Here is a 21285-nt window from a genome sequence, read left to right as displayed (position 1 = left end):
AAAATGAGTACTGTTTTTTTTTCTTCTCTTTTTTTGCCCCTACACCCACACCCCGTCTGGCATCCTCCCTCCTCCCCAGTACAGGACGGCCTCCCCCACCCCTATCCTGCCTCCCTGGCGAGTGGAAGGCGCCCTCCCCCAACAAATAGGCTCATAGAACCCATGGTCTACGGTGATGGAGAGCCTCGGTGCAACCCCTACCCCCGTGTCTCCCCAAAGCAATCTACCTTTACCTTACCCTTATGTACCACAAAAACATAAAATACAACAGCCTTTACATATTACAATAGATCTTGCAGGGACATACAGAAAAACTTGCATATTCTGGATATCTACTAAAAAGCAGCATAAACACACTTATAGTATCTGCGTATAACCATCATTATATTGCATATATGATTACCCTAATGCTTGATCTCTTGTAGATATTCTTTTGCCTGCTTTTCAGAGATAAAAAATCTCGCTTTATCTTTATATATGATTTTGAATTTGGCAGGAGCCAGTAAAAATGCTTGTGCCCCCTTCTCCTGATATGGCGTAATTAGTTGTCTAAGTTGCCATAGTTTTTCCACAGTAGTGGGACAAAAATCAGGACGAACAAAGAATTCAACTCCCGCTGCTTTCCACAGCCTGTCTGGCCTAGCTAGCTTGAATACCGCCTGCCTAGCCAAGTAATTAGAGAGGCATATCAGTATGGCCCTGGGCCTTGCATTGGTCTGATTCTGTTTTACTTGAAACGGGAATCTATGAGCCCGCTGTATCTCAGTTTCCCAGGACCATTGTACTAACTCAGGGAATGCTTTGCTAAAAAGTTTGACAACAAATTTGCAGGGGTCCCCCTCCTCGACCCCTTCAGGTACCCCAAGAATTCTTAAATTATTCCGCTGTAGGCAGTTTTCCATGTCCTCAATCTTCCAGGATAAGTCATCCCTATGTGTTGTTAATGCCTCTGTTGTTGTTCTTTGTGCAATCTCGTCTTCTAGCGTCGATATGCAGGTCTCTACCTCCGTAATTCTCTCTCCAATTTCAGAACAGGTTTTCGTCATCCGGCGAACAGCATTCTGTAATTTTCTACAGGCACCTTGTGTTTTTAAACTTTCTGCTCGACTCTCTTCCCTGTGGGCATCATTATTTCATATATGAGAGTTAAAGAATACCTCCCATTGGCTCCACTTGCTCTACTGTCCTGCCCGCAGAATGCTGGTCTGAGTCTGCTTGACCATTTGCTGGATCTGATATCTGTGTGCCAGGTTTCTTGCGTATAGTCCCAGTAGAATGCACTCTATCGGCTCTTCTTGGAGTTTCTTCTCCCATACATATACTGCTGGTCTCACTCCAACGTCTAATTGAAATGTTATGGAAATCCTCAAATACCTGCAGGGATTCGTCCCCTGAAGAGCTCGAGTGATCTGACAGAGAGAAGAAGGGGCCTTCTGCATCTGCATCTAATTCTAGGGTATTAGTCACCTCAGTCTCTGGGCCAGCATTATAATTTCTTCTCTGTTCTTGAGGTAGTTCACCATCCGTCTGTCTCATTGTTACCAGGCCCCCAGTGTACTGGCCCCCAGTATTCTGGCTATTTATAAAACCGTCGGAGGGACCCTTAACTCTCTCACTCCCTGCCTCTAATGACCCTTCCAATATCCCTGCTTCCATTATATCAGTCAGGTAAGGCACTGTGGCATTGCTCACCTCGGCAGAGTTCTCCATTGTCCCAGCTCCCTCAGAAATGTCTTTATTCTGGGTGCCTCCTTGCTTTGTCGCCGCCAAAAATATTGCAGGAGTGATCTTCTTTGGGTTATCAACATTGCCTGACAACCCATCTTTTGCAGTCGATCCACCTCGTTGTTTGTTTGGGTCATTTTCCATTTCCTTGTTTGCTACTGGTGTTTTTCCTCCAGCGGCAGCAGCAACTCGCGTTCTTCCGACTCTGGCATTCTTTGGAGGCATCCTTTTGCATATGTCCTCCAGGGTGTATCCCCGCAACACCAAAGAACGCCGCAGAACACAACAAATACCCCAGGACCGAGACCACAGCAGTCGAGGAGAGCTGACCCCCAGGAAGCGCCGTAAGGTAAGGAGCGCCCACAGCATTCGTATCGATGTCCTCCTCTCTTTACCAAATATTAATCACCTCCAATCCTTTACTCTTAGCCAATATAGCTGTATGCCCATCCACTTTGCTTCGGGAAACGGACACGGGCGGTAAGCAACGAGTGCTGACTTGGCCGAGTAACCAGCCGCCATCTTGCCTCCCAGGCATTTTCCTTCCTTGAGATATTAAAAGGGGGTGTAGTGACAAATCTGATGGTTTTCTGGATTTTTTTTTTGACAATAGATTTTATTAAAATGTTACATCCAACGGGGCGTGGCCCCAGGCAATGTTTGTACAGAGCACGGATCAATGATACATAAGTCACTGATGAGGGTAGTCTTTGAAGAGCAATAAAACATCGCAACCAACAACCCCCAACTCCCGCCTCCCCTGCACCGCACTACCCGCGTGAAACATTATACAGGCTTAACAACATACAGCCATATTTCCGCCCCGGCCACTCCTCAATATCGAGTGGAATGTCATTAAATCGTAAGCCTGTCTATGAGATCCTGATTCGTGGACGTGGGAAAAATAGAGAGATCAATGCCTCGGTATTTAGCCCATGCAGTCCAGATCTTCCCGTGCTTTTGCAGGCAACCTCGAGCCTGAAACATCACCACCTCGGCAGACATACATTTATCTAACGTGTATTTCCAGGCCGCCACCCCAGGGGGAGAAGAGGACTTCCACTGTTGGGCCATGTCGCGCTTCGCCAATGTGAATCCTAAATAGAGCAGGTGTCGTTTGTATATGTTTTCCCCTTCATCATCCGTACTGTGGAGAAGAACTAGGCGGGGATCTACTGGGAGATCCTAACCCAGTACATGCCCCAGGCAGGATAATACACCCGACCAAAAATGTTGTACCGCCGTGCAGCCCCAGACCGCGTGTAAAAAGGAGCCGTCATCCGACTGGCATCTGAGACAGGTGGGGGATGAGATGGCCCCCATCTTCCAGAGACGGAGGCGGGTGTAGTACACCCGATGGAGGTATTTAAACTGGATCAGTCGATATCTAGTGGACACAGCTGAACCCCTAGGGCTGGCAAGGGCCTCCGTATAGTCGTCGTCAGAGAGGGTTGGTACATCTGCCTCCCACTCTACCGTCGTCCGGTGCAGGTTCGTCGTGGCATGGGTGGCCAGTGTCTGATAGAGCTGGCGGATTTTATGTCCCTCGAGATCCCCCATCAATAGTCTACCCTCTAGTGGATGAAATTCTGCCCGCATCGTAAGGTTTTTAATCAGGGGTGACAAAGCGTGGCGGAGCTGGAGGTATTTATGTAATTGGGACTTGTGTAGCTCAAACTCCTCCTGTAGCCTTTGAAAGGTTTTAAGGGTGGGTCCTCTCATCACATCTCCCAGAGTCGAGATCCCTATAGTGTTCCAACGACGGAAACCGGGCAGAGCAGAGACTGGGCGGAGGTACGTGCCCCGCCAAAGGGGTGTCTCGCACGTTAGAATGCTCCACCAACCCATGGACCTCAAAACGCGTGTCCATATCTGGATCAACATGTGGCTGGCTGGCGGGAGGGCCTGTAGAGCTGAGTTACTATACAGGAGATCTAGTAGTGGATACACCTCCAAGAAGAGTCGCTCCACCGCATAAGCCGGATTGCCTTGCAGGCTATGTTTTCTGGATTTATGACATTACAGCGTTCTCAACTATCTCTACTTCTGTGCCCAAAGATTGAAGGCTGGGCGTAAAGTCAGATTGAGGTTTCAAAGCAGATAGTCTTCAATATCATTGATGGGTCTACTCAGGAAGAAACTCTTCAATCTAATCCTGCGAAAAAATAAATGTAAATCCTTAGTAAGTTCAAAATTGTTCAGGCTAGCAGGAGGGACAAAGGAAAGTCCTCTCAATAGGAGGGTCTCAGTGTTGGGATCTAAACTGTCTGAGGACAGATTAAATACCGGGATAGGATTTATGTTCTCCAGTATTGCTGATTGCTAGTTTGTATATACTTCTGCAGTTGCTCCTGTTCTTGGTAGTAACCGCTCTGTTGTTGGTTCCGGAACCTGGGGCGGAAATTGCCCCTTCGGTTGCCTAAAAAACGATTATGAGAGGGAGGTCTCTCAAACTGATCTTGTCTGGGTTGGTAGTTGGGATTATAATTAGATGGGCCTTCATTGTCAGAGTCCGTAGTGTTGGAGAAGGTCGTCACACGCCTATTGCCCCAGTGAGGTGTTCCTGGGCCTGATGTGCTCTCACTGTTTGGGATATAGAAAGTTTCAGTGAGATATGGGTATATACTTTCCTGGCAGAATTTACAGATGTCTTTCCTAAGCTTCTCCGTTTTCCTTTTGAGTAGATATTCAGAAAAGGAATCTAATTCAATGAGAGTTTCTTCAAGTTTCCGTTTCCGCTCCTCTACGCTGTTATCCTTTCTAAGTTTCTCTTCAAGTTCTTGGATCTCTTTGTTCAAAATAGACACTATTTCTCTGGCAGTTTCAATGATGAGAATCAGCCAGTCCCTGGAGCATCTGTTGGAAATAAGAGCCCTCTTCTGCAGGAACTGTCTGATTTCAACAAAAAGGCCCTGGATATTTCTCACCTTCTGGCCCGTCGGAATGATGCCAGCTTTTAGATATTCCAACATAAAGTTGGCCTGGGATTCGGTTTGTTTGGATTTTTTTCTTAGATTAAGGAGTTTAGCCCATTCCTCTTCCAGACCCTTAGATAGGGTAAAAGGTCTATCGCTTCCAGAAAGTTGGCCTAAAAGGCGGACCAGGTCATCATCGGAGAAACCCATGGTCTTGATTTTATCCATATGTAAAGCGATGGGATTAGAAGGGAGGGAAAGGGCTATATGAAAAAGACTTCTTTTGTCTAATAACAAGATAGTAGAAGATAGAAAAAAGTGCCAGAAATGCCATACACAAAAGGAGTGTGAGACACACAGCGCATCCCAAGATGAGAGTGTGAAACGATACTTTCTGGCTCAACACGTACAAAGACAACAACAGTAAACCAACATCAAAATTCTCAAAGTTGAGAAGATACAACAAAGTGTGCACGACAACCCATGGGGGACACGAAGTGAACACCCCACAGCTCGAGGCTGGGAAAGAACTACCACTCACACAGAAGGGGCCCCTTGAGACTGATAACAGGCAGAGAGGACCGGGGAAAATGTCAAAATAATCACAAAGGAAATCTCTCCGCCTGTATGCTGATACGTATAGAGCAGAACAGTCACTGATAAATAGAGACAGCCCAACTATCCTGGCCTTCCAAAATAATGATATAGACAACATAGGGCCATATGTAGGTAAATGAAGAATACCGAATCCTTAATACCGAATTTTACCGAATCGGTATTAAGAATTCGGTAAACGCGATGTAGAAAAAGATTCGTTAAAGTTTACCGATTCGTTAAAATTCGGTATTAAATACCGAATGTGAACGAATCGGTAAATACCGAATCGGTGTTACAGAATCCACTACCGAATCGGTAAATACCGATTCGGTAATTTAAAAAATCGTAATTCGTTGAATCAGCCAATCCTGTATCACCCAATTACCTCCCAAACAGGAAGTGGCCACACCCAGCCAGGTGCACAGGACCTGGAGCTCACTGTGAGGCAGGCAGGCAGGCAGGTGAGCTGAGGAGCCAGCAGCAACACAGCCACACAGCTACAAGCGAGACTGTAAAACAACATAACAAGGATTGAAATGGCAAGCCAGGACAGGGAGAAGGAGGGAGGTGACAGGAAATGAAAACTGAAGTTCAGTGACAAGGAGCTGGAGGTACTGATCCAGGATGTCAGCAAGAGCACCACAAGCTTTTTGGAGCCCAGTCCCACCAAGTGCCCGAGTCACAGAAGAGGCAAATCTGGAGTGGCATTCGGGACAAAATCAATGCCATAGGTGTGACCCAGCGCACCATAGAGGACATCAGGAAGAGGTGGTACGACCTCAGGAAGACTGCAAAACTGAGGATGGCAGAGAGACAGAGGCAGGCTGGCAAAACAGGTGGAGGTAAAAACCGAGCCCCATTACCGACACCACTGGAACTGATGGTGGAGTCCACCATCCAGCCGGAGGGTGTGAGTGGCGTGGGAGATGCAGACAGCTCCGCCAGAGCAGCAAGAAAACAAGGTAAGAAGCATGCCTAGCATGCTGTGCTACCCCCCCCAACCCAAATCCCCATAGTGGCAAAGGGGCTCCCACTCCACCCCATGTCTTACTGGTTACCTGCAATGCATTATGGGTGATGTAGTCAGAGGGAACTCATGTATAGGACAGTCAGGCTAGCAAACACAATAGCATGGTAAAGTAATTGGCTACGTCAGGACAACCACTGTGCTCTATAGGCATGTTGTTTAATGTAATTCCATTGCAGACAGAGCAGTGAGTATATCTACATTTGTGTCATTCCAGGCGAGTCATCTCGCAGTGCAGCAGAGGGCAGCAGAGCCAAGTCAGCCAGGCCAGAGGGGAGGCAAAATGAAGATGTCAGCATGCCTGCAGGGACCACAAGCTCTGCGCCATCACAGCCATCTATTCCTCCACCACAGCCATCACCACAGCGCCAGGGAAGGCAGCAATCCCCTCTCACACAGTCCCCACTGCGACGATCACCAACACCCCCACCACCACAGTCAGGCAGGAGGCATGCCGTCGCCACCCTCCAGCAGATGGAGGAGTCGGAGGAGGAGGGCACAGTGGGCGAACAAAGTCCAATGCAAGATAGATACAACAGGGACAGGGCTGGTTCTCCATCCGAGGGCGCCCACATCTCATCCAGACGCCGCAGGGCAAGGTCAGACAGTCCAGAAGCATTCGAGCAGGATGACAGTGTGTTTGCTGGACTGGAAGGCAACATGCTAAAGGTCCAGCGCCTGCAATGGAGGGAGATGAAGTCAATGCACAGGGAGGTGGCACACATCAACAAGCATATGCACAGGATGGAGAAGGGCATCAGTGCCATCGGGGAGAACTTGTGTGCGGGAATGGAGAGAGTAGCTACCTCAGTGGACAACCTCTGCAGCCAGCTTGAGCAGGACCGTCTTAGCAGGCGCAGGGAGAGACAGAGGCTCCAGGCCTATACCAAGTCGGTGAACCGGCTGGCCACTGCAACATCACTGATGTGTCCAGGTCCATCGCCATGCAGGAGGAGATGGCACATTGCAGCAGGGACGTGGCCAGGGGGATGGTGTCTATGACCTCAGTTTTAGAGGTCATGCAGAATGCTAAGGCGGCCACAATGGAAGGGGGGGTGACAGTGAGGAGGCTACCAGTCGTGGTAGCATTACGCCCTCACCCACAGAGTGCAGGAGGCGTAGTGAACGCAACGTGGCTGCACAGGAACAGTCCAACACACCAGACAGTGTCGATAGGGAACGTTCTCGTGCAGCACGTGGACGTAGGAAGTAAAGACCTATGGCTGTTACAATGCATGAGATGGGAGATGTAACCCATGGCCAATTTGACATTCATCACAATACTGGAGGTGTGCCTAATAAACACCTTAACATGTAACTGTTACTGGCTCTGTGTCGTTACTCACTCAGAAATAGTTTGACGTAATCTCTGCCCGTCTCTGTCTCCCATCATGTTCAATTGCAACACCAGCTGCGCAGGGCTCTGGCTGAGGGTTGTCTCCGTCCTCGTCCTCTGAGTCAGTTATTTCCACTGCTGTTCCTTTTTTCATGGCCAGATTGTGTAGCATTGCACATGTAGCAATTATCTTGCAACATTTGATGGGGCTGTACAGACGTACACCTCCAGTTTTGTGGAGGCAACGGAATCTGCTTTTGAGCAATCCAAACGTGCGCTCCACCACGTTGCGTGTGCTCCTATGTGCCACATTGTATCTCCTCTCCCTTGGGTTGGTTGGGTTGAGATATGGTGTGAGTAGATAAGGCCGGAGGGCATATGCGCTGTCACCTATGTACAGAAGTAAGTGGCATTAATTTGTGTGACCAACAGCTTGAGCCAGGGTGTACATCAGGGTGTGTCACATTGACTTACCTAGTATGTATCCGTCTCCAAATTCACCAGCAAGCAGACATGTATGGATGCCACTGTTCCGGAAGATGTACGCGTCGTGGCTACTCCCGGGGAATTTGGCCACAATGTCAGTTATAATGTACTTGGCATTACATATCACCTGCACATTGATGGAGTGGGTGGATTTGCGGTTTCTGTATATGTATTCACTTGCTGCAGGTGTGCAGATGGGTATATGGGTCCCATCGATGCAGCCAATTACGTGTGGGAACTCTGCAAGTTGGTAGAACTCCAGCGTGGTCCTCTGCAGCTCCGCCTGTGTACTGGGGAAGGAAATTTTATGTTCCATTCTGTCCATCATGGCATCCACAAAGGTGTTGAAGAAACGGGATAGACAGCTCTATGACACTCCACCCACTGCAGCTATCAGACCCTGGAAACTTCCTGAGGCAAGGAGGTGCAGGCAGCAGAGTACCTGGACATGGGTGGGGATAGAATGGGCCCTTGGTGTCTGATGCTCCAGATAGGGTTTTAGGTCCTGTATTAGGTCCAGGATGGTATCAGGGTGCAGTCTGTATCTTTCATGGATTTCAGGTTCTGTCAATTGGAACAATGTGATGTGTAGTCTGTACACCCGCTCTTCACGTTTCCAGATCCTCACTCCTGCTGCTCTCAAGCGTAGCTGCCTTGCTATGAGGTAGAGGCCCGCCATTGTGTTCACACTGTTGCATTTTGGGGCTGTTTTTATGCACTGCACCTGATTACATATATGTAGAGTAACAATCCCAGGCATATATTAGAGCAATAACCAATAGATTGAACAAAACAAACTAGTGCAGTTTTTAGAAAATATACATTTTTAATTTGATTAAAAAGGATTCAGTAAAAAACAGTGCATTGATCAAATTTGATAAAAGATTGTATATTGATACATGTGTATTCACAAGACAATTTAATTAAAAAGGAGGTTCTCTTTGAAAAACCTGACCCATCGGCAGTAGGTCCTGACCCATCGGTGCCCCCGTGTAAACTTCAGGAGTGACGTGCGGTGGATATCTAAAAAGACGGAACTTCTCGACGTCTCCGCCGTAAACTCCAGGAGCTACGTGCGGTGGATATCTAAAAAGACGAAATATCACGACGTCACCGCCGTACATTCAAAATTGAATCACGTGGGGGAAACCGTATTGTGTAAAATTAGGAGCCGGCTGTTGCAGCAGTAAAATATAAAAGAACACAGGACGTCGTTGCCTTGCACAATTGTTAACCCTACCCACGTGAACGAACTGGTACCACGCAGTAATATCACTCCAAGATATTTAGGACCTTATTCAACACACTGGTGGCCGTGTCGTGGTACCAAACCGTTTTAATGACCCCAGATGAAGAACATAGTATAATCCTCTAAGGGATAGTGTCATCTGTTCCTATTTTAACAAAAAACTTAAGGCTACGAAAGCTCCTATGGTACTTTAAAGAAAAATACAAGAAAACTGTAAATAAATCACCTAGCTTTGAAACCGAGGAGACAGCATCTATACAGCCGTACTGTAGGTCAAGAAACAGTGAACAGTATTGTCCTTGTACACCTGTACAAGTTTAGAAATTGGATGGTTTAAGTCCCGATGAAGGCATATTTTATGTCGAAACGCGTCGACCGGATGCCACCTGACCTCCTTTTTAATTAAATTGTCTTGTGAATACACATGTATCAATATACAATCTTTTATCAAATTTGATCAATGCACTGTTTTTTACTGAATCCTTTTTAATCAAATTAAAAATGTATATTTTCTAAAAACTGCACTAGTTTGTTTTGTTCAATCTATTGGTTATTGCTCGAATATATGCCTGGGATTGTTACTCTACATATATTGTTTACCCTGTCCCAGGATAATTATCCGTATCAGGGGGTCCTTGCTGTTAACATAGCTGCACCTGATTACCACATGCTCTTGAAACGCGGTAAATACCGATTCGTTAATACCGAATCTGGTCATATTCGGTAATAACGATGTTTGCTACATCGCATTTCTGGGGCTTTTACCGATTCGGTAATTCCGATTCGGTAATCATTGTTTCGGTATTTTCCAATCAGTAAACAAGGAATCGGTAATTTTTTACCGATTCGTTATTATCGATTCAATTCGGTATTACGTACATCTCACATGGCTGAATACCGGTATTTGGCCACCTACATATGGCCCATAATGTGCTAACAAGTCACATTTATTTATTTTATCAAAATGATAGAAAATATGATAAGTATCAAAATTCCAAGCTCATCCAATGTCACACAGACACAACCTCTCAGTGAACAAAGCCCAGGCACAAACCCAGGCAGACTACCAATTCAACATTCACTAAACAGCAAAACAACAATATTTTTAAATATATATATAAAATGCTTTCAAAACCCTCCCACAAAATATGGGGATACAAAGATTCGAAGGTATAATTAAATAGAGTCCATAACAGCATCTGAGGATCCCATGATCAGTTGGTCATACAGTTCATCATCCAATTTTTTCTCAAAAGGGTAGATGAGAACAGGGAAACTAAAATCAACTCCAACGCCAACGCGCGCTTCGGTGTCTAACCTGGCTGTGGGTCCCACCTTCTTCGGGGCGCACTGGTCATGTGGAAGACGCACGGAGTGATGAGCCTAGAGAGAAACAACAGTAATAAGAGAATACACATATTCAGTGTTAAACACTCAGAAAAATCAGGGTGTAGGAATACACAACATCCCTGTTATAAAGAGACTGGTAAGTAGAAAGGCACAGTTACGGGCTACAAAATTAGCAAATAAATACTTAACAAAGGTGCCTGCACACTTAGAAAACAAAGAGATAGTATAAAGCTCCGGTGAGCTCACTGGTTAAAAACATGTAGATCACCCTAGAGACCTCTGTCATACACACGTGCCCGAAGGAAGAAACTGTGTCAAAGATATGAAAATCAGACTCAGATTGGTCTTACAGGCAGTAGCCAAGATAACCAGAATCCAAGGTAGTATAAGGACACTAATGTTTTTTTCTTAGACACAAATACCTAGAAAGACAAAATGGGAAACATATCACCACAGGATCATACAAAGCGAGAAAACGCGGAAAATAGAGCTCCACACTTGGACCTAAAGATAAAAATTAAAATAAAAAATGCTTAAATAAAGGATCCAAAGAGGGACAAGATCTCACAGAGGTGAGAGAGCCAGAGCATATTTGTATAGCCATTATATTCCATAGCTTACCCAAAGATGGGGAACAGCTGGGTTCTCAAGTCACTTCAAACATCTCAGAAGAGGGGTTCCAAACTTGCTAAGAGGAGAGTCAAGAGGTACAAAACAGTCCAAAGAAGCAGACTATGGAGTTCTTGCCTATTAGAGGCCCAGGACGGGCACTATTCTGCAATTGCGATGGGTGAAACAGGTTGGAAACACCTAAGAAAACCAAAAATAATCAAACAGCAAGAGAAAAGCAGATAAGTATGCGGAAGGATCAATACAAGATGGTCTAATATACACGGAGTGTATTCTTATACACAGTAGCCGAAGACGGCGCTCCCTCAAGGCACCCCGTTTTACAGGCTGATAATACGAGAATCAGAGTGTTTCTAAGCAGGGAGGCTTAAAGAGACAGGACCCAGTACTCGTACGGAACAACATAGTAAGCATAGGGTAATCCCAAAAACAGGGAGGGGAAGAATACAAAACTGTCTAGAAAGCCATCAAATTGGAACAGGGTGTGCCACAGGGATCGGCCCCGAGTCCTACCCTGTTTAATCTATACGTAACCCATTTGACGGATATAGCGGAGGGCTTTGGAATCAGGGTCGTGTCATACGCCGATGACACCCAACTGGTGGTCTCCCTATCACAGGCACCGGATTCGGCAGCTTCCAATTTCAGGGCATGCATGCAGGAGCTTGTCTCTTGGATGGCTAATAACTGCCTGAAACTTAATGGAAATAAAACCGAGGTGCTTGTGGTAGGATGTGTTCCGTCAGTATGGTCGTCGGCATGGTGGCCTTCGAGCTTGGGCCCACTCCTATGCCATGCACCCAGGTGAAAAACCTGGGTGTATGGCTGGACTCCAATCTCTCGTATGAACATCATACTAGATGTGTAGTGGGTACGTGTTTTGAAGTCCTTAAAGGCCTACTATGGATCTCCTCGCTACAGATGCCAGGAAGATTCTGGTGCATGCCCTCGTGACATCTCGTCTAGATTATGGCAACATAATCTATCTGGGTGCCACGGCTAAATGTCTAAACAGACTCCAGATTTTGCACAATGCAGCCACACAGCTGGTCCTTACGCAACCTAGGAGGGCTGCCTCCAAAAGAGCCTTGAACACCCTGCACTGGCTTCCAGTAAGGAAGAGAGTGTTGTTTAAGGCACTCTGTATATGCCATCGCATCATCCAGGGCACTAGTCCTTCCTATCTGAAGAACCTTCTTACTTGCTAGGTGCCTGCACGGCTCCTTAGCTCGAGTGGGACTGGCTTGTTGCTGGTCCCTAAGGTTAAGAAGTTCAGGATGGGAGGCAAGTCCTTCCGGCTGCTGACTGCTCAGAGCTGGAATAAACTCCCGATAAGCCTCTTGATGGAACCATTTGAGATGAAGTTTAGGAAGGATCTTAAAACACATCTGTTTTTATGCTAATAACGTTGTATTGATTTAGGCCGATGTTTCCCGGCTCTGCTTCCTCCTCTTACCTCAGCGCGGGGACAGGCGCTTTATAAATACAGAATAGTGCCCGTCCTGTGCCTCTAATCGGCATGAACCCCATAGTCCGGTTCTTTGGACTGTTTTGTACCTCTTGAATTTTAATTAGTGGCCCTGTGGGATAGGGTCCCTGGGGCCTTACAAAGCTGGGGTGATGGGGCCACATGGCCCGCCCTTTTTTTAAAAACAGGCCCGGGGTCCCCAGGGCAAGGCCCTATGGCTAATACCCCGGCCATGTGCAATATGAGGAGTCAGCTGCCTTTGAGGGATTGGCCCCAGGAACTGGCCTGCAGGGGTTGGACTAGCATATAGTAATTAAATATTACTCAAAGCAAAAAAAAAACTAGAAATTCATTGGAAAAAAAAAAAGGTTACAGGGACGTTATTGTTAGGAAATAGCATTTAAACCAACCTTATAAATTCACTAAAAACCAAGGTTACGGTGAAGTTATAATTAGGTTCAGATTTTACACACACAAAACCATAAAAATTCAGCAGTTATAGTTATGGCTTTCTCAAGTAACTATAATTTGTGCAATAGGGTTGCTAAAATCCTTTGCTTTTCAGTGACATATATATATATATATATATATATATATATATATATATTTATATTGAACAATGTTCCTGTTTGCCAGTACACGGCGAGGGAAAACCAGGTGAAGACCTCAGAATCGCCTCCAACACCCGCAGCAATCAGGACTCGATAGCCAGTTGTCAAGTGAAAAGCAGAGGGAAAATGTATTCACACAAACAATAAAGACTTAATGTCAATCCATGATGCGTTTCGCTCCACAAGGGAGCTTGGTCATATATATATATATATATATATATATATATTTCAAATACAAACAAATTGATTGGAATGCTGCCAAAACCGTCACAGAAACAGTATTTTGGCACATATTTTGCGGGCTAAACAGCCAGGGATTAATCAATCCAAGGATATGCAGCTATTGAGCTAAATTCGTGCAATTATGGACTGAAAGGCTTTCCAGTAAAAGCATCTGTGGCTGCAAGGGGCAACTGGTGGAAAGTAACAACAGCACTCGTGCAAGAGTGCTCAACTTCTTTTTTTGACAATAATTGACAGCTCATTTATGGGGTGGAATAGGAGGGACTGCACATTTCTGACTGGCATGGTTAAAACAACAGCAAGTATTATGTTTTTTAACAAATGCTTATGTATTCCAAGATGCTTCATTTGTTGCTTTTTTTCCAACAGGATTTGTGAAACATGAACACTGCTTTAATTAAATATGTACTTACCAGTATGGCAGCTGAAATGAAAGACCTTTACTCGAGACGGCGCAGTCCCTTCTTAGTGTTGACATACTGTTGTCCAATTTAAACTTGGCTCGAATCATTTAAATGCCACAGTTTCAAGTGTAAGTTGAATGTAGCAAACATTGAGAAAGGCTGGATTTGCCGAAACGCATCTGCTTGTAAAAAGCATACATCCATGGTATTTGACTATGCGAGCGCCCATATCTTTCTTTGAAAGGGGTTTATGAAAAAATAAATATATATATAAATATACTCCACTTGGGCAGAATTGTCAATCTTTCTTTGCTTTAGTATTATTTAATTTGTAATTTCACATTTTTATTATTCATTTTTTGAATTATGAACTATCTGCCCACATGGGCTTGATTGCAAGGAGTCAGGAGTGTCAAGACAAGGACTGGTTGGCCTATCCTCCAGCCCACTTATGTTGCACGTGAAATCTTTAGGTGCCCAGCAGGTTTATATAACTCGTGCGCCCGCAATCCACTGCTGATGATGTCACATATTACATCATTCATGACATGGTCAGTGACATCACCGATGACCAGTGAGTGTGGTTTGGTTCAATATTTAAAATATGTATTATATATATAGCAATCTACATTGAAGAATGAGTGGATGTATAAGTGTCTGGATAGAGGATTTAGTAGCACTGTGATTGACTGTCTAAGTGACTCATTTAAAGTGTCTCACTAAATATATGGGATAGTGATTAAACTGTGTGAATATCTGTATCACTCTATCTCTTGTTGTGTAAACTACTACATAAGTTGGTTACTAGCTATGTGAAAGTCTATATTAGTTATTAATTAGTTAAGTGAGTATTTGTATGGGATAGTGAATGTGTGTGTGGTTGGGTGGGAGGTGTGTGACTGTCCAAAGATGTGTAAATAGTTGATTTAGTAGGTATACGAGGTTAAGACTGTATGTGGAAATAGTTGTTTGGGTGAGTGAATCTCTTTATGGGTGTGGTGATGAGTAAATATATTTCTCAATGATACATTTCCAACAAAGTAGAAATATAAAAGGCATATATATATATATATATATATATATATATATATATATATATATATATATATATATATATATATATATATATATATATATTACCTACTGGCGGTCGCCAGTAGGTATATATAGTTAGGATTTTTTTCCTATGGGATTTTTGAAAATTCTATGTCGAATAACTTTGGCGTTTGAGGACGGAATTGGCTGAAATTTTCAGGAAAATGGAACATTTTGTTTCTGAGCAGCCCCTGAAAATTTGGGGGGGTTTCGTCAAGGGGGGGCTGAGAAAAAAGGGGGTCTCAAAACACGTTTTTCCCATTAATTTTTCCATAGGGCGGTTGGCCTCACTTTTAGCCCGAACGGCTGAATGGATTTGCACGAAACTTGGCAAAATTGTAGGGACTGTTAGCCCAATGTGCCTTTGCTAGGTCTCAATATATGTGCTCCAGTGGATTTTGATAAATTAACGTTCCAAAAAATATATATATCTGTAACAGCGCTCTGGATAGCGCCCCGGTTCGCGTACCTGACGCGTAACGGAACTTCGTGAAGCGAAGCTGATTGGCTCTCCGGTGTCTGTCAACATTCTAAACAGTCCGGAGCGGCTGCCATCTTGTCTCTCGGAAGGATCGAGAGACAAGAGGAGGCCAAAACAAAGGGGGAAATGACCATAAGGGGGCATAGTAGATCCTCCCTGACCCCCTAGGTTTGATGTGGAGGCTTTAAAAGGGCCCCGCGGGGAAAAAAAATAAAAATATATCTTCTTTTTTTGCGTGGGGAGCGCCCAGTACGTGCACCGGGAAGCGGTCCGAGGAGACTACTATGAGGAAAAAAGAAAGACAGGGTATAAAAATTTTAGCAATTTTGTTATAAATGGAAGGTAGTTCTGAAAAGAACTGTGTTTTATTCTTTTTTTTCTTCTTTTTTTTATTAATTTTCTGAACAATTTTTTTATTTTTTTTATTTTTGAAAACTATTTTGTGTTTTTGTGTGTTTTTTTAGGGGAAATAACAAAAAAGCAGGGTTTGAACATGTCTCAACAGGAGCAAAAAAAAATAAAAAGGATTCATTGTTTTCTCATCTTGTTGCATTTATGATTTTCTCCAGCTCGGTTAATCAAAGTAATACTTTTCTCTCCATAACAAATAGTTCCTCCACAATATATACAAACTATTTTGTAGTGTTCAAAAGGAGCTTGAATATTGTGGATTATTTCTCGGCCTTCTGGTCCGGCGAATGAGCTTTGTCCACTGGAGGTGCTGGGGATGACATTTGGGGGGTTGGCAGCAAGATCCCTTACTTGTGCTTGGGAAAGATTATTAGGATGCCATCGCTCCATGTGGCGAATCATTGTATGATTCCCAAAGCTGTATTTCTTGTTGGGGTTGCCACGAGAAAGTATATTTTTACATATCAAACAAGACACCTGGGGTGCATTGACCTTCTTTTGTCCAGGTGGAATTTTAAAAAATTGCCATATGTAGTGCTCTTTAATATGGCTCTGCCTTGGTGTTTCTGGTGTTGCTCTTCCTCCTCCTCCTCCTCTTCGTCCTCATTATCTTCCTCTCTACCAAAGTCCAGTGTTGGAGGTGGTCCTTTTGGTGGTGGTGGTGGTGGTGGTGGTTGCTGAGAAGCACCAGCTGCAGCTATTACAGAAGCCATTGTAAAAAATAGGTCTTGCTCTCTGGAAGTAGAAAGTAAGAATGAGGTAAAAACAAGGAGGGGTTTTCATCATTTGGGAAAAAAAAATAGTTCTAAACCAATGAAAAGTGTTATTTTTAGGTCACATGACCTAGCCTAACAACATTAGGAAACCAAAAGTGAAATGAACCAATGAAAAGTGTTATTAACAAGTCACATGACCTGTTATGCTTACGTGACGCGCTCCGCGCCGCGCCCCGGATCGCTTCCGGGAAGCTGCGCTTCGCGCCTCGCGGACCGGAGCGCTTCCGGGTGCGCTAACGCGGCGCGTCATATGACGCATTACGCGACAACGCGATACGTCGCGTTTACGCGACGCGTCACGATGTTGTTTTCTAACGCGGTAGTTGCGCAAACGGAACGTTTACCGGTTCGCGGACCGAGTCGCGGCACCAAATTGAGCTAACGGGAAGCTCACCGGTTCGCATACCGGGAGCGAAACAAAAAAAATAATTAAAAAAAAATACATTAAAAAAATGTATTAAAAACATATAAAATATATTTTTCGATTTAAAGAAGAATACATTTTAAAGGTTTTGATATTTGCTATTAAAAAACCATTGAAATTCACTGAAAAAACCATAGGTTATAGACCATATATAGTTAGGAATTAGCATTTACAAAACCTTGAAAATTCACTGAAAAAACCATAGGTTAGAGACCATATATAGTTAGCTGGACATTTTATTGACATAAAACCAATGAAATTCCATATATAGTTAGTTGCACTAACTATATATCGCGCACCCGCAATCCACTGCTGATGATGTCACATATTACATCATTCATGACATGGTCAGTGACATCACTGATGACATCACTGATGACATCTTAAATGACATCACTGAGGACATCACTGATGACATCATCCAGTGACTGTGTGTTTCTGTAAAGTTTAAATATGTTTTACATATTGAAGAATGAGAGGATATATAAGTGTCTGGATGAAAGATTCAGTAGGTGCGTGACTGACTGTATGATTGAGTGATTAAATGTGTCTTACTGAATGCATGGGTTAGTGACTAAACTGTCTGAATGTGGGCAACAGTATGTCTGGTGTGTAAGCTACTGCATGTGTTGATCAGTAGCTATACGACAGGCTATATGTGTTATTGATTGGTTGCCCGAGTATTTGTATGGGAGACTGAGTGTGTGTGTAGGTAGCTGGCATATATAAATGACTATACATAAGAGCCACTAAGTGGCTGTATGGATCATTGTGTACTTGTATCAGTAATTGTATACCAAAGTAAGTATATGTTAGTATATGTTTGAATAAGTAAGGTGTTTTGTGTATAACTGTATAGTTGAGGAAATAGAAGTGTGATTGAATCTTTGCATGACTGACTAGATGTGTTAGTAACTCAATGGATGAGTGGCAGAATGTGAGTGTCTGTATAGGTGTTTGAGTGCAGATGATAGTGTTGTATTGATGAGTGACTATATGTATGAGTAATTTTATGGGTAAATGAGTGGTTGTGTGTATAGACCTAGGAATCAGTGTGTGCATATGTAGTAACTGGTATTGGTGTGTCAATGACTTCAAGAATGGTTGTCTGTGTTTAACACTGGGTGTATCAAAGGTAATATTAGAGTGTGAGGACGTGCATCGTATTATCACATGAATGATATCATCAGTGTTGTGATCAGTGATGTCAATTGAGATGTCATCAGTGATGTCATCAGTGATGTCATTTGAGATGTCATCAGTGATGTCATCAGTGATGTCACTGACCATGTCATGAATGATGTAATATGTGACATCATCAGCAGTGGATTGTGGGTGCGCGATATATAGTTAGTGCAACTAACTATATATGGAATTTCATTGGTTTTATGTCAATAAAATGTCCAGCTAACTATATATGGTCTCTAACCTATGGTTTTTTCAGTGAATATATATATATATATATATATATGTATGTATATATATTTACATATATATAAATATGGGTTGCTAATAGCTTTGGCCTCATTTGACGAAGATTCACAGAGCTTTCTAAACAAAAAAGTTAATCCGCCTGAGCTCCTTCCTGGAATGTTGCAGGGTGATCCATCAAGCGGGGGCTGAGAGAAAACGAGGGCTGCAAAATGCAAAACCTCATGCATTTTCCAGAGACTTCTTTAAGACGGGTTACTGCAAAAACTGCTGAACGGAATTATACCAAATTTAGTAGGAGGATAGACCTTGTTCCACAGATTGTACATCTGTCATTTGGTGTAAATCCGTTCAGTAGTTTTTCATAAACTTAAGGTAAAAAAATAATTGTATATTTCGACAGTTGAGTCTGCAAGAGTGTTGAAAGACTCTCACAGGAGCATTAATTTAAAAGTATTCTAATTGGCCCAGGCAGCTTTATTTCTCTTGGGCCACCTCACTCCCGCAGGAGTCAGACTCCTGTGAGCGCTCTGCTGCAAGCACCATGAGAAAAATGTTGCTGGCAGTTATTACAGGACTTTGGGCCTTAGTCCCCTGTCCTGACTTTGAAAAAAATATAATATTAAGGGGCAGAGTAGGAATACCCTGAACCCCTATGCTTCATGGGGGGAGCCAGAGGGACCACCCCCCCGGGCAAAAAAAGAAAAACAAACAAACAAAAGAATTCCGCGATCATGGAAGACTCTAGTAGTATCGGAAAATAAAATCTGGCGGTTGGCATTCAATAACTATAAGCTTCAGGGAGCCCAACTGGAGGCTGTTTTTATAAAGTGGTGGAGTACTGTGTGGCCTGCTCCCAAGCTTTTAAAGGCCCCAGAGAGCCCAACCCTGTGGATAAAATTTGATTATATGCTGAGCCATTAGAGGCCCCAAAGAGCCCACCTGAGGCCAAACATTGTATGAATGGGAAGAGGTTGACGTGCAACTCCCTCCCCGAGCCACTAGAGTCCCCGGGGGAGCCCACCACCAGGGCTGAACATATTATTTATTAGTTGAAAGCATTTGAGATGTCAACAGTGACATCATGAGTGATGTCACCACTGACCATGTCATGAGTGATGTCATAAGCAGTGCATTGTGTGTGGTTTAAGTTATAGTATGCTCAAGTATCTTCTATGATTTTGGACAAGTGAAATCTGAGCTTAACTATAACATCCCTGTTACCTTTGTTTTTTTCAATGAATTTCTAAGGTTTTTAAAATTCTATTCCCTAACTATAACATCCCAGTTACCTTTGATTTTTTTAAAGTTTTTTTTTTAACTAGTAGTCGCATTTGCCTATTGGTGAAGAAAGAGGGCGGGCCAAGAGGACTTCATCCCCGACCTGTATTGAGCCAGTAGGTGCATTTGCAGAGTGGTGGAGAAAGGGGGCGGGCCTCCTACCAGCTTTCAGCAATCACACTGTGTGGGACTTACTGGATGTAACAGAATGGGTTCTTGCCATGCAAAGACCTTCAGCATACAAGGGGACTTCATCCCTCAATCAGTAGTGCACCAAGAGGCGTGTTTGCAGAGTGGTGGTGAAAGGGGAAGTCCTTCTGACCAGTTCACAGCCTTCCCACTGTGTGAGACTTAATTTAAAAATGGAGAGCTGTTGCAACCCAAGGAACTAGTGGCCTGCATTGTTTATACTTTTATAAGTTAGGTGTGTTCTTCTCCCAGCACGCTTTGCATTATTTAAATGTGATGTTCTTTGATACCCACTGTTCCTTGCATGCATTCTCAAATGACGGTGGTTTGACTCCCTGTATTATTTACGACACTCCAAATTGTAAAGCGCTCTGATACCCATCTGGGTCTTGTCCGCGCTATACAAAACTTTATAAATAAATAAATAATAATAAATATGACCAGGGTGATTAAAGCAGATAAGTTTGCTATTACAAGGGGGTTGCTTTTCTTACATATTTACAAAAGACACGTCACAAAGGACTTGTTGCTTGCCTTCCAAACACAAGCACATCATTGCGAACTGTAGATATAAATGACTTTTAAGCATACTCATTGATTGACTTGATTGAAACCTGTAACAGCTGTGAGAACAGAGCAGATTTGACACTGGTCATTCCACTTTACTTCTTTAATGTAAGGTTTCAATCGCTTCTCATTTGAAATGTGATTTCTTGCAACTAACTATAACCATCTTTTCAGCTAGTGAAAGGTACAATTCAAAAGTGAGGCTTTGTTAAGACCTCTATAGAGTTGGCCAGCCCAAGTAAGGATTAGGGCGGGGAGAGGAAATCACAACCCTGTGAAAAGAGTCCCAATGGTAGCAGCCCAGTTGATGTAATATGAAAAAATAAAGAGACCCACGGGAAAGTGAGGCAGGGTTAATGAGTCAGTCTATCACTGTAACTGTGCCCTTCATTCAGTTTCATCTTAACGCATGGGCACGCTGGGCAGTTGCCCAGGGGCCCCACGAGCATAGGGCCCCACGCAGACCAGATTTTAACACTTAGAGACCAAGGTAGGAGATCAGGTGTTGGCGCAGGAAAGGTATCTGGGGAGCAAATTCAGACTTTCCTTTGAGTCTGGATGGTGACCAGCATGAAAAGCACCATAGTGT

At 43.8% G+C, this 21285-nt stretch overlaps 1 long non-coding RNA gene across 3 annotated transcripts in view; it reads right to left on the bottom strand.

Moving 5' to 3' along the window:
• The window catches only part of LOC144824726 (uncharacterized), a 348856-nt gene that overhangs the window by 221505 nt on the left and 106066 nt on the right, over positions 1-21285 (bottom strand). For all 3 annotated transcript variants that reach the window (XR_013609083.1, XR_013609081.1, XR_013609082.1), the window contains one exon: positions 10654-10718. This is a non-coding gene — a long non-coding RNA (uncharacterized LOC144824726). The remainder of the gene's footprint in view (positions 1-10653; positions 10719-21285) is intronic.

Source organism: Lissotriton helveticus, chromosome 3_1 (genome assembly GCF_964261635.1).
Source record: "Lissotriton helveticus chromosome 3_1, aLisHel1.1, whole genome shotgun sequence".
Lineage (NCBI taxonomy): Eukaryota > Metazoa > Chordata > Amphibia > Caudata > Salamandridae > Lissotriton > Lissotriton helveticus.
The sequence above is the reverse complement of the archived record's forward strand: the minus strand, read 5'-3'. Positions and strand labels throughout refer to the sequence as shown.